This window comes from Thermobia domestica, chromosome 2, assembly GCF_964235325.1.
Source record: "Thermobia domestica chromosome 2, izTheDome1.hap1.1, whole genome shotgun sequence".
In the NCBI taxonomy this organism is placed as follows: Eukaryota; Metazoa; Arthropoda; class Insecta; order Zygentoma; family Lepismatidae; genus Thermobia; species Thermobia domestica.
The window spans coordinates 286,422,021-286,441,695 of NC_137455.1; positions in this window are offsets into that span (position 1 = coordinate 286,422,021).

Here is a 19,675-nt window from a genome sequence, read left to right on the forward strand (position 1 = left end):
AACTTTCGGATTATTTCAAACAGAATGTTCTTTCTCAATTTTTAAATTTTTATGTAAAAAGTTTCCGAATGTAATTCTTTTGCATTTTTATTACTTTTACATGCGGCGCTAGTGTCAGTAATTTTGACTGCTTCGAATATTAGCACGAATTGAAGCTTGTTTCATGTCAATTATGGCTCATAGATGGCACTATCTGCTCTTTATTGCATCACTTTAAACATATACGGTAGAAAAGTCGAATTTATACTTGTTTATAATATCAACTAAATATTTTATTTTAGGCTTCTTATATCACCGCTGCTAATATTTACAATAAATTGAATTCCGTACTCAATAGTGCACATAGTCTCATCTCCTTCTATAGCACATAAAAACATAACGGAGTATATAGGTCATATGAGTATTGTTTTCGCATTCGAAGATCACTTAGAAGGAATTTTCACTCCGTCATCTAACAACGCAACTCACGCTGCAGACAGACTTAATACCTCATCGCCGCAACTTCGACCAAATATTACTCATATCTTACCTACTAACGCTTCTGTCTCTGCTCCCATCACTGTTCACGAAATCCCTCAAGTTCTTCATAAAAACGAAATACTGTACCTGGTCTCGATAATGTGACATATCGCCATATCAAAGAGTGCCTTCTCTCGCTACTGCGTATTCTTGCAAATGTTTACACATTCATACTGCGCACTGGCTTCTTTCCTTTAGCTTGGAAAACTTCTAAGACTCTCATATTTCCTAAACCACACAAACTTCCGCAGAATATTACATCCTATAGACCTATCCAACTTCCACCTTCAGTAAGATCTTAGAGCGTATTCTGGTTAAACGACTACATCTTTCCATTGCCTATCATAATTTACTTCCAATCACACAAGCAGGTTTTAGGCCAGCCTTCTCTATCAATGATCAGCTACTCCGACTCACAACACTCATTACACAACATTATAATTCAGCTAAACCTTCCTGCTTAGTGTTGTTTGACTTAGAGACAGCACTCGACAAGGTCTAGCATCTTGGGTTCATATACAAACTTCTCACATTCCAGCTCCCTATCTCATATATTCGCCTCGTATACAACTTCATTAACAATCGTATCACCTATATCTCAGTACGAGGCAGTTTATCACATCCTATCTCTCTATTCTCTGGAGTACCACAAGGATCGGCTTTATCCCCTTTATTATATCTTCTATACGTAGCTGATATACCCCGATTACCAGAAAAGGTCCATCTCTTCCAATATGCGGACGACACGGCCCTTCTAGCACTTGGAACCACTATTCAGCAGGTCAGCACTATCTTACAGACTGCTATCGATCGCTTCTACACCTGGTGTACTTTCTGGAGGTTACTATTAGTGCAACTAAAACTCAGGCCATAGTTTTCCTACCACCTAGACGAACTTCCAAATTCCGTAGAAATCCACGGAAACTCTCTCTACACGTTGATGAGGTGCCTATTCAACTTAGTAATACTGTTATGTATCTGGGGACTACATATGACCGCCATCTTACCTGGTTGCAAGACCTGAAATTCATTACTACTAAAGCCTATAATAGACTAAATCTCTTGAAACGCATGACTTGTACCTCTTGGGGCCTTAAAGCACACACCATACTAAATACGTACAAAGTTTTCTTACGACCAGTCCTCACGTACGAATTTACTGCTGGGTTAGCTTCCCCGACAAAGTTCTACAATAAACTTTTAATCGTAGCACGCCATGCTTTCTGTATTAAGCTACCTAGTCCGACACAAGATCTCTACCGTCTAATTCCCTTTCCGACCTTACAGTACTCAACTGCGGCTCATATATATCACCAGACACTTCGAAACTCGGCATCCTTTACTTCAGGATACAATGCGTTACTTAGCACTTCATCCAACACCCCAACGTTATTACTATCCTCCACTTTCGCTTCTCTTCAGATTATATCATTATACTCTACCACCATTAGACCCTGCTTTACTTATTACCACAGATTATGTCATTCATGAACACCTTCCTCTCATTCACCCATCATTTCCAGCACAGCGATTACCATTATTTACTAACATGGGCCTCATTCGTTTTCATCATTGCCTAGAGCAGTCCCTAGGCTGAAGATAAGCTCATTTGTCTAACCAATATCACCCACGTGTTGTCCCGTGTATGCACCTCGCCACATCATTCACGTCAATTACTATATCTTACATATCATGCATACTATACCCAATCCTTCGTTATGATCATTAATGTTCTTTGCTTATAATATAATGTCTGCTTAATTCCTTTTTTATTTCCCCATTAATAACAATCATAAATATGTAAAGTAATGTTTCTTTTCATCTATTTATATAATCTCTCATATTAATTTTCGTGCCTTTATACTTTCTCATATTTTGCTTTATTTTCTCACTGATATATATATATATAATTACCATATTTATATTTATGTTGTGTTCAATTATACTAATTATATTAATGCCCTTATGTTATTAAAATTACACCTACCATTCATGTATGATTTGATACAAAAGATCATAATATCTAGTTCTAGTAATAAATAAATAATATATAAATGAATTACCCTTAGCCAAGCCATGCCTTACTCATCTACGGTAATACTTTCCCTTCTCCAACCTAAGAGAGTATGTAGCTCTCTAAAAGAGATGTAGCTTTTGGCTAGGACTTTCAAAAAAAGTATTGTTTTCTCATCACACTTCGAACCTAACTCCTCTTGTAGTTAGTTACTGTACTAAGCAGTGATCAAGTATTGCAGACGTACTTGGGAGATCAGTACAGATACTCTACTTAGAAGTCTGACAGATGATTCTCATCTTCTGGAGGGTTTTATTTAAATTTTCGAACGTCATTATGGTATTCACTCTGACAAACTCTTTTGTCGCTCTCCTTGGATTGTACCACTCATCCGAACGAGCTACTCTTTACCCGTATAAACCCTACCTTATGCGCTGCATATTCTTTATCGCACCATGCATAAGTTACCGGGATTAGTTCAAGGGCCTACACCTAAACCAGTGGCGGATGCCAAACGAGATCCCCGAAGTAATCAGCGTAGCCGACAGCTCTTGGAGGGTAGTTTAGAGTCTGTTGAGAAGAGATCCTGCTCTCGTTCTCGTACCTTTATCAAGCATCCAGAGGATCCAGAACTGATGAAGATCACCGCGTCAAATCCTACCACATCCACTATTGCTATGCAACAGTCATATGCAGCCACACTTGCTCAACCAAAACTATACTCATTTCCTCTAACCAATTTCGATCCCAAGTACAGTAACACTCGTCATATCTTTAACCAAATCATTAAATACCTACCGAGAGACAGTATTAACCAGATTGTCTTCACCAGGGGTGTTCTTATTATCAAGTCTGAAGATGAAAATTTCGGTACAACTTAAACTAAAAAAATATCAAACGAAAAAATGTCAAACCAAAGTTTCAAACAAAAAATTTTTCTAACAAAAATTTCAAAAAATTTTTAAATGTTAAAACAAAACAGAATGCATCAAAGAATTGAAACTCATCAACCAATCAGATTGCACGAAAGATAGTGATCAGCCAATCAGATTGCACGAAAGATAGTGATCAACCAATCAAATTGCATCAACAATAACTTTGCCAGTGTCAGATTACATCACCTTGTGACTAAATTTCAGTGTTGTAGCATGTATTCCCTTAAGACTATGAGTCATAAGATTTAATAAGGTTAGCTATCAGATTTCTAAAGCTCAAAGTCAAATCAATCACCACAAATAAACTTAGACTATGAGCTATGACTAAAGTTCAAAGTATTGTTTCAAATTTTCACGCCTCATACTAAAATTTTGTTTATCACAATTCCCAAATTTAAAGAATACTTCTCTCGATATACCTAAGTCTTAGAATTAATCATATCATTATATGTTCAATAAGGTCAATAATGTCCATCAATTGTTTACCTGAGTAGAACCAACTGTTTAAGTGTGTACTCAAACTTAAGAAGTACCACAACAAAGGAAATGAATCCCTGTACACTACCTCATCAAGGTCAATCACGTGGTACATCGTATTGCTTACGTTTATATTTGGAGGGAATAATCAAAAGTAATGACGCAATTTCATTTGACAATTCTCAATTATCCTACAAAGTTTCAATATACCAATGTCCTGGACTCCTAATTCCATCATAGGTCAATAACTGATCACGTGATCATACTAATATTTCACAATGATTTACCCAATGAATGAGATATTATCCAATTTAAAGAACAACTACCAATTATTGATATGACAATAAAAATGTACCCATGAAAGGGAACGAGGTGGACCATCCAAATTTATAGTGGTACATATTGAAGTCCTGTACTATGATACCAAATGCTTATATTAAACAATTTCTAAAACAGAGTGGATGAGCCAAGATACCCCTCCCAAATTTTTAAAGGATGCATCAATGTACCCATGTCTTATGATAGGAAATGAACCCATTTACATGACCATACCATATAAGGTAATAGAACATCATCAAAGGGGAGAAATTGGGGCAAAAACCAAACACGTTGTACAACATATTGCTTATGTTTAAATTTTAGCAATTTTTACCCATGAAAGTGAACAAGGTGGACCACCCAAATTTATCATGATACATGTTGAGGCATGTACTATGATAACGAATGCTTAAATTGGAAAATTTCCAAAATTTAAGGGGGTTGGCCATGGTACCCCTTCCAAAAATTTAAAGGGGTGCATCAATGTGCCCATGTCTTATAATAGGAAATGGACCAATATATACATGACCATATAACCATATAAGGTAATAGGATCTCATCCAAGGGGATAAATTGAGCCAAAACCAAACACATGATTGTACTAAAATTTGGCAATTTCGTACCCATAAAAGAAAACGAGGTGAACCACCAAAAATTTATAGTAATTTATATTAGGGTCCTATACTATAATACCAAACATATAAAAAGGGCAATTTCCAAAATTAAAGGGGTGGGTCAAAGTACCCCTCCCTAAAATTTAAATGGGTGCACAAATGTACCTATGTCTTATGATAGGTAATGAATCCCCATACGTGACCATATAACCATATAAGGTAATAGGACCTAATCCAAGGGAATAAATTAGGTCAAAAACGAAACACGTGGTTGTACTAAAATTTGGCAATTTCGTACCCATGAAAGGGAACGAGGTGGACCACCCAAATTTATAGTAATATATATTAGGGTTCTATACTATTATACCAAATGTTTACATTGGGCAATTTCCAAAATTTAAGGGGTGGGCCCAGGTACCCCTCCCAAATTTTTAAAGGGGTGCATTAATATACCTATGTTTTGTGAAAGGTAATGAACCCCTGTATACACCCATATAACCATATAGGATAATAACACCTCATCAAAGGCGATAAATTAGGTCAAAAGACCAAACACGTGGTTGTACTAAAATTTGTCAATTTTGTACCCATGAAAGGGAACGAGGTGGACCACCCAAATTTACAGTGATACATACTAGGGTTCTATACTATTATACCAAATGTTTAAATTGGGCAATTTCTAAAATTGAAGGGATGGGCCAAGGTACCCCTCCCAAATTTTTAAAGGGGTGTACCAATATACCCATGTCTTATGAAAGGTAATAGACTTCTGTATACGCTCATATAAACATATAAGGTAATAGGACCTCATCCAAGGGGATAACTTTGGTCAAAACCAAACACGTGGTATAACGTATTGCTTGCATTTACATTTTGGCAATTTTGTACCCCTAGAAGGGAACGAGATGTACCTCATCCAAATTTATCATAATACATATTAGGGTCCTGTACTATAATACCCAATGTTTAAATTAGGCAATTTCCAAAATTTAAGGGGTGGGCCAAGGTACCCCTTCCAAATTTTTCAAGGGGTGCATTAATATATCCATGTCTTATGAAAGGTAATAGATCCCTGTATACGCCCATATAACCATATAGGGTAATAATACCTCATCAAAGGGGATAAATTAGGTCAAAAACCCCCGAAATTTGAATCTTTGGCAATTTTTTACCCATGAAAGGGAACGACATAGACACCCAATACTGATAGAGGTACATACTATGGTCCTAGGCTACCATACCAAATTTTTAGATTTCGCAATTTCCAAAATTTAAGGGGGGTGGTCCTATGTACCCCTGCCAAATTCTAGAGGGGGTGGGCCATGGTACCGCTGCCAAAATCTAGAGGGGTGGTCCTATGTACCCCTGGGTCTTTGACAACGGGCCAAGGTCATTGACCTTCGACCTATGACGTCATAAAGGTAGGGGTCAAAGTCCAAAGCACGATCAGGTCAGGCCCTTACTACTATAAGACACAAATTATCATGAACATGCAATCAACATATATATATATATATATATATATATATATATATATATATATATATATATATATATATGAATTTATCAATCTACATGTGAAATCGAATAATAACATTGTGACATTATATATATAAATTCGCTTAAATCTTTGGAACATATGGTATGAATTGAAAAAAATATATTTTACAAAACTATTTCTTAATGAAAGACAAAAGAAAAAATTATATGAGGATTCGAATGAGTCCTTTCTCATATATGAAGTTTTTGAGTGAATTTACGAGTCCTAACTCGTAGTTAGCGATGAGCGTTAATATCACACTAAATATCAAAGCACCCTTTTTTGGTGTCCAAACATTTCACTTTATTTTTCGTATGCACACATGAAATTAGGTAACTAATCATAACCAACACATAGTCTATTTGTAGATATACTTATTAATATATTTCTCCCACTTTTGGATTACAAGATAAAGTTTTGTCTCTACTCTTATGGAGACTATTTTACTTTTCTGGTCATTTCGATTGATTTACTAGTTTCTTGACCAGGTTTGAACCATTATCGCCTTATATCATGGAATAAGCACATTTATTAGTAAATTCGCACAACTCGAGAAAAAAGAAAAAAAACTACTAAACGAGAATTTTTAAAGTCCAGAAGGATCTTCGTCGGTGAGAGCACGATTTTAAAGGTGAAAACACTGGTTGAGTTTTAGGATTTGTACAGGAGGGATGGAATAAAGTGTAATTTATACTGTAGGATTTTATTTTACTACTCTCAGGATAGATTTGGTAATAAATTATTTTTACGTTGACCTGCCTTAAACCCATGCTACATGCGGTTAGTGTAGTACAAATAATGTTAGTTCGTACATATGTTATTGGGGAATATCACACAGATTGAAACAAATATACAACATGCAGCGGTATTTTTAACATTTACACTTCAGTTTATCGGATATCCCATGACCGTGGCAACCAAGAACTGTTCGGTGTAAGGTACCAAGACACTTTACACTTATATTAATTTACTCAATTCAATATTATACATTTTACTTCAATATTATATTCACATTCCACACATATTCATATCTCAACATATACATATATTCATTAATTATTGAATCTTTCAAATTATTAACCCCGACAAATTGAATTTTCAGGTTGCAACACTTTACTTTTAAATCCAACATATCGCATATATATTCAATTTATTTCTCGCGCATAAAGATGAAATTCATATTTTCTGTTTAGAACAGCGGACATTCGATTTGCAAGACAGGTACGTAAACTCAAAGAATATAAATATAAATGTAACTAAAATATAGACAATACTTTTGGGGCCAAATATCTACAACAACATATACATTCAGAGTTACCAGTGGAAACACAAGTGGGATTAGGTAACAACTTGACGAAATATTCTAATTAGAAAACAATAGAATGAAACGAAGAAAAATGTAATCATAGATCGGTTCATCGCTCGCTACTGCAATACGACAATATGGCGGAGAACGTTTACTTTATACTTCACACCAACGAATACCTCTACGAATCGTGTCTTGCGACGTCCCAGCTGGTAATTTCAGTTCAAAAGCTATATATTAACTAGTCGATATTTGTAAAATTCGTAACTCGGGGAGGAAGGTTAAAATTTTAAAAAAAGCTTGGAGAAGAGAGTAGAGGAATAAGTAGGGGAGAGAGAAAAAGTGGCACCAAGGTAATAAGCTAGGACACTAAAACTACAAAGATAAGTGGTGGAATTTGGCTCCATAGCCAAATATACTTTTATATGAAGAAATTTGGTTGCCCTACTAAATACGTAGTCTAAAATAAAGTATCTCCAAAGCAACAGTAAGTCTGTGTCCTCAAGGGGATTTTCCCAAAGACAAAAGCTTTAGGGAAATCCCTTCCTCGCTATAATCCGACTGAGACCTTGTAAACTCTGGCACTGCCGGAAAGATGGTGTAGTCTCTAATTTAGCTTTTCAAAAAGTAAAAAAATATCCGACCCCTCAGAAACTGATAGGAGTTCTGAGCAAAGTATGGAAAACTAGAGTAAAGTCAATAACTAGCAAACATCTAACAGGGATTTGCCAAAATTTTTAAAAAATAAATAAAAATAGTTTTTGTACTTGTAAGTTGTTTGCCAAATCTTACTAGTGGCTCCCACTTCCGCAAGAGTGCCAATCTTGAAGTGTCGCTAATTTCAGTAGCTACCTAGTTTAAGACTAAGAAAAATGTGAAAATATTTCTAGGGGAGGGAGGATCGACACTTGGGTACGGTATTACTAGATTTTACGGTAATCGATTTACTAGATTATTTGATCCTATCCACTCTGTCACCTCTACGAACAATAATGAACTTGCCTTCGTCTGGGGAACGTGGAAAAAATCAAGTTGCCGGGTATTATCATAAATGCAATCCAAACTGGATTAATTCTGCAAATAGCTATTCTGTCCTTTAATTAACTGTGAGGTATCCGGAATCATTTCCTATATGGCTATCGTTTGTAATGTAAGGCCGGTTGACTAATTAGTAGATGTATTTACTTTAGTAGATTCGAGCCGCTAAGGGAAAATTTCATCCATCGTTTTCCATAACGCACTACTCTCATGTAATATCTGACGTGGTAACTAATGCATTAGGGAATTTGTTATATATATATAATCAATACTTCGCAATGAACTTTATCACTGGGCACATATACATATGGGCGCCTTGCTATTTACTCATATTAATTACTATACACATTTATATACTAATAATAATATCACTAATTACTTATTTATTTATTCATTCACTTTTCCTTACGACGTCGATTTCTTTTCAGACACCGTATATTTCTTCACTAAGACCGAGACTGTTCAAAGCAGTCTAACTAACTACATTAAAACCAACAATTACAATAATACATTAATTAACAAGTGTAATCCTATATTAACTGACTATAAATTTCTTTTGTAACAAACTATTGTATAATTCACTTCACAGCTTCGAACTTTTATTTAGTATGCAATGAAAATTGAATATTCTAAATAGCAAGCAACTATATATTGGAAAATGTGAACAATGCAATTGCTCACAGCAATCAACGGATAAAGAGGATTCGTTAATGCAGCCTGGCAACAAAAAACAATACCATTTAGACAAAACTTCGAGTTAAGTGGAAACGCAGATATTATTATTAATAATATTAATATTATGATTACTGAGTTATATAATTGATCGTGCTTTTCCAGAAAGGTACCTAGCGCTCTGAGTTATCTAGAAATAAATTCTTATGGGCCTAAACTAATTTTAACTTATTATTATTATAGCAAAAAGGAGTAATTTTCGCATTGTCCAAATCATCGCGCTTCGAAGACTAGCGGCGAATAGTTCTTAATTTGGCATGAGATGGGGTTAGTAGTACGTAAACAACCTGTGCACGATTGAATAATCTTTGCACTATTTTGTTAATTATAAGCCATAAATTATAAAATTACGGTACGAACTACTATGAAATTCGTCGCTATGTGGTAACGTACTTCTTATGACGGACCAAAAAGATAAATAAACAAACAACAATACACATATTTTACACATTCTCTCACACTTACTACTAAAATCTATACTAGCCAATTCAACACCTACATATCACATTCCACATAAACAAGAAAGTAAATACTGACATATATAATTGTTCATGATAATACAGAGGTTGTCACCCTACGTTTGGTCGATTTCGTTCCTTCCACCTCTCGGGCAGAATGGACTCACCCGACCTGGCTCGTGGTGTCCTGCAGTGTTGTGCAGTGGCTTCCTGGGAACGGAGTTGCTTTTCCGGGCGGACGACAATAACGCACAAAACAGGACCATTGTTCTGAGTGTTGTATGAACTTTGTTACCAAGTGTGAGGGTTTCCGTTGTATCTCCAAAATGCCGCCCAAACTAAGCCGGTTTTGGGAAGGCTATGTTGCGGCTCTTTATGAAGGCCAATTTAGTGTTTCTGACATTAAAAACAGTGCAAGAAGAATGGTTGCAAAATCAATTTAAGTGGAATAAAAATGTTATTAAAAAGTACAAAGGCAACGAAGCTCCGCTATTTGTTTCACCAACGAAGTTGCCTAAGAAGCGGGAATGCACCAACGCCACCTCCACCATGCAGAGGAAACTTCGCAAAATGGCAATATAAGGAAATCCGCAAACACAAAGGTGTATGGCTAATCGTCTTGGCATGTTTTTGGGGACTGTGAGCCGGACCTTACACCATAAACTCAAGCTGGAAAAAGTCATGAAACTCGCGACCATCTTCCCATGGATGCCTACCAAAAGGAATGAATGTGTAATGCATGGAAGCTGTATGAACGGCATCTGGCACAACAAAGGTAGATGTACGTCGTAACGCTCGATGAAGCATAGATTTACCTTTCCGACTGCGGTAAACCGAGAGCCATCATGTACCAAGAGAAAGGCGCCAAGAACTTCAGAAGGTGGGTCCGTGTCTGTAAAGAATCCTTTCCGAAAAGGGTTCATGGTCATTACCGGCTACTGTTACCGAGTTAAACTAAAGATTCGTAGGGTGGCGAAGAACTGCAAAATAAATTTGCAGTATTTTCAGGAGCAGGTCATGCGCCCGATCTACGAACATGAGATTCTAACAATGTACGGAAATGACGCCAATCTAGTGCGCATTCACATGGACAAGGTCTCATCACATATCTCACAATCGTCCCTCGCATTCTACAGGGAGATGGAGGAGGCAAATGGTATACAGGTTATACCTTTCAATGATGTACCTTTTAAATCTCCAGATGCAAGTATTATGGGCTATTGTGGATTTGGATTGCAGAAGCGGGCTTTGGGAAAACGGCTTGTGACAAGTGTGGAAGGACTTTGGAAAGTTGTGCAAGCGGAATGGGACAAGATTCCCCTCCCAGTTCTTCAGAAAAGCCTATTACAGTGGAAATTACGCTGTCGGGCTATTGTTAGGAACCAAGGGAAACACATCGAGCACTTACGGATCTGGCGCCATGGATTCTTCAAAATTTTTAGGTAAGTCGAAATTGGCCAAATGTAGACTAAACAACCTCTGTACATATTACACCACTCACTATATATGAATCGAACAAGATTATTGAATTTCACCATATCTACAATCGGCTCTATGAACTGAAGAGAAGGGAGATAAAACGATCAGGGCCAAGTGGCCCTTCTGCAAACTAAATCATGTTTTCCAAGGTACTGTTAATGTCACTGATAGGACATATTAACACCGCTATTTGTGGGGTCCCTTTCCGGAAGGGAAAAGGACCCTAATGGAAAATCGTTTAACCATTTTGGTTTCAAACTTAATCAACTTAGGAGTAAATGAGAGCCCGTTTGTCGTTTACACTGCCATAATGAAAATTACCCTAACTACTATTTCCTATTACCCTAACTAAATTGTCTCTATAGACAAATATTTATATTATAATAGTTGTAATCAGAACCTGTCTCACATTCCTTTCCTAATGATCATGACCACAATTCAATAATGACCTTTACTATTTTGGATTTTATTGAAATAAAGATACAATAAATAAATGAAAACCTATCTTGACGAACTACATTTACTGGAACTTGAAAACGTTCCATTAATCCCTCATTCCGAATAAAGGGCGTAACCGTTTTGCGGGCGCTATCCTCGGCTAGCAAAAAAAATATTGTTTTCTTGAGGATCTGATAGTGCTGCATTGAGTTGTAAGAAACTAGAAGACATTCTTAGAATCTTGCAAGATTTGCTTGATTATGGGTCTGGAAGGAAGAGGATTGACATCCTGATGTAGTGCAGAGAAGGGAGGTTTGGAATTCTCGCAAAGCGAACGTGAAGAGACATAAGTGTGGAAAATCCCTATGTGGAGTTAGATGTCTTTGTAGCTCCAGAAATGACTTAGTGGACAACAGGTAAAATAGGGCAGGGTGACATAAATCGTACATCCAAACAGTATGTTATTCGAGATATGTCGGGTCCAACAGCATATGCCAAACCCCGCGTTGTTGAAGATCAACTTATTAGTGCTTTTCGTCTATAGAAAATTCTTCGACGCATTAAAAATGTACAATTTCCGAAGCTCATAAGCAAATGAAGACGTCTATTTTCCAAGTAACTCTTTCTGCACTTAAAATCTTATTAGGTCTTATTATTTACCTTGTCACCACAGGCGCTTCTGAAATCCCATGAAAGAGCTATGGAGCAAGGGTCAAGAACCAGCATTCTACAGAAAATCAATGTCTACGAATAGATATTATGAAATCAAAAGATATCTACGATTTGATAAGAAGTCCACCCGGTGAACGCGACTTCAGAGAGATAAATTTGCTTTGGTTTCATATATATGGAAACCATTTATTGAAACCCCATCAGAGTCTATAATGTCAAAGAGAATATTTGATCAGATGAACAATTTTTCTCCACGAAAGTCAGATGTGAATTTATTCAATACATGCCCTATAAGCCAGACAAATGTGGAATAAAGTTCTAGATGTTGGCTGATGGAAAGTCTAAATACATACTCAACGAATTTTCATAGTTAATTAAAGATATATAGCGTGCAGTGGGAATGCAGTTAGGTGAGCATATTGTAAAAACTTTGGTTGACCGTTTCAAGAACTTAGCCCTAAATATCGATTGTCTAGTACAAATCCTGAAAAAATCTAGTAGAAACCCTAAAAGTCAATGGTCAGAGTTTAGTTGAAAGAATCAAATGAAATAAAAAGAAGCTTCCACAGGAGTGTCCCAACCGGAAGGAAAAGGAGTTAGATCATAACGATATATGTTGTGATGAGTCTGGAGAAACCTTGACTGTATATAAATTCAAACGGTATAAGAATGTATGTATTCTTAATAGTATGCTATGTCCGTGTCTATAACATCTACCTAAGAACAAAGCCTGAAACAATTATATTTCACAACAATGCCAAATACAGAGAAGAGGAGAGGTGTTGACAGAGGAATTGGTATAAAGCGTCAGCTGTGAGGAAAGTAGCGAAGAAATATCTGAAACCGAGGAACAAGGTATAAACCGTAAAAGAAACAGTGTCAAATCTGAATGTGCAAAAACAACCAAAGTATAGACACTTGCAATAAATGCAGAAATAGTGTGTGATAAATGTACCGGGATGATTACGAAACAAGTAATTTATAAGAAGTGTAATTAAATTTTAAGAAGCTGTGTTATTTCATCTGATGTGTTCAAACTTTGAAAGCTAATCGAATTACATCTTATAGTTAAAAGCTGTAACTGATATTATTATAATAACAATGATTGCAACAAATTGACAGTAGCTTTTCTTTCAGTTTGTTAACTAGTACATATCAATAATATATACTTTAATCACAATTAATATAATTTGTCAATGATGTTTGTAATCTGAATAAAGATAAACTTAATTCTTGAAAATTCAAATATGTCAACTGTTGAATTGTACCAAATGAGATAAACAAAACTTAGCTGTTAATTAAACTGCAGTAATATTTTTTTTATTTAAATAATATATATTGTCAATTGAAAAATAATCATAGCGTTTAGAATATTATATTTTAAATTTTAGTATAATTTTATACATCAACAAAAATACAATTTATGAGAAAAATCCCAAAAAACAGAAGCAGTCATTTTGACTGCTTGGCAATTGGTATATAAATTGGCCGGTACTTCTAGTGTTAAATAAAGTAAAAGTGAGAAGTATATTTGTTAAAAAAAAACACATTAGCTAGAGAAATAAATGAAATTGAAAGAGATAGAATGCTTAACGAAAATATATGAAAATTCTAAAATACAGGGTATATTGTAATTCTTATGGTAGCGCTTCGGAGTTAAAAGTAGACATAAAAACAATAAAATATATGGATAAAAGCTCGAAAGCCGTATAGCTTACTAGTTATGAGCGTGGGGAATTTGGCGGCATGAAACTTTTACATGCTAAAGCAAGCAGACGAATAACCTTGACACAGTTGATATTGAATTCCACGGAGGAAGTTATAGGCGTAGTAAGTAATATATTTAAACCTCCAGAACAATTGCACAAGGGATTCCCCAAAGGATTTAGTGAATTCTCGCTTATGTTTGTAAATAAATATCGGTGAAATTGAGATGGAAAGGAAAGAGTATTGTATATAAAAGTAGAATCCGTCTGTACCATGTCAATAGTGGAAACAGAATTAAAGATACAGTATGGAGTATTTTGGGGTTGCTGTGTGTGGTTACGAAACCACTAGTAAACAAATTTCAAATATACCAGAAACATTATTTTATTATTGAATGTTATATTAATTTGTTATCAATGCATACATTTTGCACTCTTCACTGGTAGAACCACATACAAGTACTGATAAGCAAAATTTTCCAAGTGTCAAACTTTGTGTTGCTTGAGACTCCTGGAGTGGATTAAGGAGTCAAAAATAGCATAACGGAGTCTAACGACAATCTCTTTCGTTTTCCACACTTCCATAATTAGACTGCTTTCGTCTTGTATTCCAATCCCACAGACTCGGCACTCATATCACCGTAGGTTTCCGATGCTCTCCCTCATAGATATTCTTCGTAATTTTCATCTACTTCTCCAGAGTAGGTAATGACATTTGGTTCCATCGCATCCTCATCCATTCTTCGTTGTATATTTTTATGTTTCTATCTGCAACGTCATTGATCAGTTCTCGGAGGTAGTTTGCAAAGTGTGTGTCTGCTCTCTTTGGAGGTGGTTCTGGTATGTCAACAATAGCAAAATTGGCTGCAAGTAGGTGAATGACATTTAATGGGTTTACACCCACTTTGGATAGGGCTTTGACTTATAACGGCCACATGAACAAATTGATAAGGATGGTCTATTATGCCTACATATACTGCTCAGTGCATAGAATGAATGACAAATAGGACACAGTGCATACGATTAACGCATTGACGATTGTTCACTGATAACTTATAAGCACAGTTGTACTTGATATATTGCTCTGATAGACGCTTTACTCTGGCGTAATTGTTCTTTTTTTTTATTAATACGAGACGATATGTCATTTGTACTACACTTATTAAGAACAAAACGAAATAAATTCTGTTTCTAATTGTGTTGTGAATTGTTATTTAATGTACTATCGTCTAATGTAACCATGGTCCAAACACTCAAGATATTACTTTCTTAAAGAGGCACAAACGAGAACTGAAACTATGGTAACGAATTCCAATCTTATCTCTCATCTTTGCCAATATTTACAGGAGATCCATTTATTGTCTTTCTTAAACCGCTCCATAGCAACCGTTTCAAGACAGACGTGTGCGTTTACCGTTCTTGACTTCATAGCACTTTTACCATTGCAGATGATGACATGGTATTTATATCCACTACTACTACAATGTTTTCCTATTATTGTTTTCCTTCTACGAATTTTAAAAGTGTCCATCGAATTGACAGATTGCGTTCCTCGTTATGACCTTCCTACAATGTGTTATACTGCACAATTTTTGCAGTTTAGAGGTGTGTTTATCCCTTCATCCTCCACGTTGGCCGATATGAAAAAAAAAAACTTGTTCTTTTTTAATCCTTTATTCAATGCAGGAGTTTCAAGCAAATAGGAGTGTGACACTTGGAGAACCTTGCTTGTGAGTGCATGAGTTGTCAAACCTGTTGTCGACATGTGTAGAATGTCCTCTGTACTTACGCACCCTATAGTGAATATGACATGTTTGTTTGAATGTTTGAACTAACACAAATCTTTATGGAGTAATATGTGCTAAAAAGTGGACAGCTGAAGAACTACTCATCGTGTGTTCTTGAGTTCTCACAAGTATCCTGAATATATGGCTTAACAAAATAAATTACTTCACAGCAGGACGCATTGCAGTATAAAGGAAAACGTAAATGGGCAGTGAACCCAGGATCCTTTGATTAGAAGGAAGGAAGAATTAAAACTCGCTCTGAGGGTAAACGTGAAAGAATGAGTGGCATATCTGAAGCTTGGTTTCACAAGTGTACCAAACCGCCTTTTTTCTCGTCTCTCTTTACTTGTTCTTTGCAACCGGGCTTGAACAACAACTTTTCGTCTTATCCTAAGCACACTCTCCACACCAGAAACAAAAATCGAAACTACATACTAACTTTTTGATTTATGACCTCTAAATTTCGAAAGCTCAGATCGAGATAGATAAGAATCAGCGATTCGGAAAGTAGTACTCCTAGCCTTTCAGATCATATCTCAGCCTTTGCCTGGTGAGAATGACCAACATAAGAGTAACTATTCCTCAGAATGTTCAGCAGAAGTAGGGTTCGTGCCTACGCTCGTCCTACACACATAACGCGCGTCGCACATAGACGGCCAAAGTACTGCATATCGCTTTCCAATCACTCAATGAAGTTTTCTGGTAATGCCCATACCGTAGTAAAAAAAACAATCACTAAAACATGCTATTCTTATCACTCAAGGTTGTCACGAGAAGACACGCATTATTTATCACAAACTGAGCCACAAAAAACACAATTTGCCATCTTTGTTGATTATAGTGGAGTGTGTGTGTGTGTGTTTAACGTAATGTTCTTAGAGAGAAAAGAATTAGACAATATATAAACATTGTGAATTGCAGGAATACAAGTAAATGGCAGGAATAACGTTTCTTAAAAACACTTCGTACCTGTTTGACCTTCTGAGTGCTTCACATATCTATCCCTGGTTCTGATCTCGTATTCCATATTACCAGAGTGTGTATCTATCAACAATGGCAGCAGATTAGTACAACATACACCGCTTTGTTCCATGGCTTTCCTCTAGAGTATGTCAAGTTATTGTCCCCCCCCCCCTTCGGATGACATGACATACACTTACCAGTACAACCTTCCGTACATTAAAATTGTGTGAATTGTGACAGTGACCAGTGAACAATCTCTGTTGATTTTAACATGAAGTTTACTGCAATGGCCGAGTTCAAGTTTGATTAGTATGCGGCAATGCTCTCAATACATTTCTAGCCAATCGTAATGGAAGGCATGATCGACTTCTTTACGCCGAGCTCTTTCCACATCTTCGAGTGCCGTCACGTACTATCTTTGAGGCTGGAGAGCAGACTAGAACGTCGGCTGAGAGAGATAAATACGTTCACATTCAACAGAATCGACTGTGGTGTTCCGAAGACTGTACGAGAGTATCCTTCGACGAACACCCGACGTATAGCACTTGTGTGGTAGAAGAGGAACATTTTGTGGGTTTAATACCACGAACACCTTCATCCATACGATCTTACGCGAATTCACAATCTTGGTCCAGCTGATTTTGAACATGTTTAGACTTCTGTCTGTGGGTTCTTTAGCACTGCAAAGAGAATCCTGTATTTCTTCAATGGATACTCTTCACTGACGAGGCGACCTTCTTTAAGGATGGTAATGTTAACTGTGATAATAGCCACATGTTTGCAGCATAAACTCTTCTTAGTGCTCGGGAGCGCGCATTTCAGGAACGATTCAGTGTGAGCATATGGGCAGGTATTATATGTGGACGATTAATTAGATCAAATCTTCTTCCAGCACGTCTTGCCGGTGCCCGCACGTCTCGCCAATGGACACCCGAGTTGCGTCAGTTGTATCATCACAGTGCTTACTCGTCGGTTCGAAATTGATAAGTGACACGTGCTGAGCTAGTGAACAGTGTTTCCTTTGTGAGTGTTCAGAGCGTCTTGTATTGAAAGCATACTTCTATTATTGTGCCTTTGTCGCAAGAACCTTTGATGTCCGCCACAGGTTCTCGTAGTGATGTTCCTTGTACAAAGAGTATACGATTGAGTGGTACTGTTCGTTTCCCACTTCTGTTTTGCATTCTACTGAAATGTGTCCTGCTCACTAGTGTACTATTTTGTTAGGCCATACCTTCAGCATACTATTGTAGGATTCATTAACACAGGCGAATATTTCTCTGGACGTCTGAACTTTCTTTCACGTATCCCTTGATGAAGTTTTGTGTTAGTCCAAACATTCAAACAACGTATGTCATTTCCACTGTAGTGTGCCTTAGTACACAGAACACTTCATATCACGTTGATCACATGATTGACAACAAACTCATACATGACGTACAACATACTAGTTTGAGGGTTCAGCCACTAAGTGTTACAAAAAAAGACTCGCTAGGCATGATTCCATACCATGGACAAGCACCTGGGTAAAACCTATACATCGTCTGAAAGCTCTTGCCACAAGTACGAGATCGTTTTCAAATCAAGGCTAAACCTTCAAATTGACCTATAAGTAGAGATGCAAGGGCTCGGAAAAAAACCGGCTTTTTTGGAAAAAACTCGGTTTTTTCTGCTTCGCTTTTTTGCTTGGGAAATTTTGGGCTTTTTTGAAAATTCTGCTTTAAATTGATAAACCAGATATTGTTTCGCTTCTCTACAACACAAAAAGTCATTTAATTAGTGGTTGATGCCGATAATAATATAAAACCTCGAAAATAAACCATGAGTTTCGAAAAGATATTTCACACAGTTTTACTTCTCAACATGTTTACATTATGAATTCCAAAGGATTAACCAATGTATATAATAAGACTTTTTAACCTCCTACATACAAAAGTAAGCAGGGTTGGCAAGAGCCATGGTTGTTTTTGAAAATGCCAAAAACCCGTTTTTTGGAAGGAGTTTAAACTAGGCTTTTTTGGTTTAAACCAGGTTTATTTGGGTTTAGATATTTTGCTTTATGTATTTATATTACATATTGACAGAAATAAGTTTGTTTCGCCTTGGTGTTATTATGCAACAACGGGGTTATGCTGGAAGAGGTCACATAAGCTTAAAGAAGTCCGGTCAGTAAATTTCTTAAATTGAGAAACTCCCGCCCTAGCCATCGGGAAAATCCCGTCATTACTCTAAATGTAAAACAATAACGGAAAAAATCCTGTTATTGCTTTGCATGTAAAATTTAAAGGTCAACATATCATAATCAGTACGCTAAAACTGAGGTATTAAATTACAAATTTAGTGAGTACATATCATTGAAAGTACAATCTAAACTAATGTTGGAAGCTACGTAGGCAATCGATAAATTTTGTCAATTTATATCAGTATGTTTAAGCAACCTTGGCTTCTTTATAAAACAACAGGCATTCAGGCATGCAGAAATATACAATTTAGTTTCGTTTCGTATGTTCAGGCTTAACATTCTTACGTAATACCGAGGTTATCAAGGAGAAGACTTTCGCTTAAAGTGACATCAGAACCGCTAGTTTGTTTACGCATGAAAGAAGGGTTGTGGTTCGACCGAGAATTGAACATGGGACACCTTGATTAAAAGGTGAAAAGGAAATAAAACTAATGCAGATG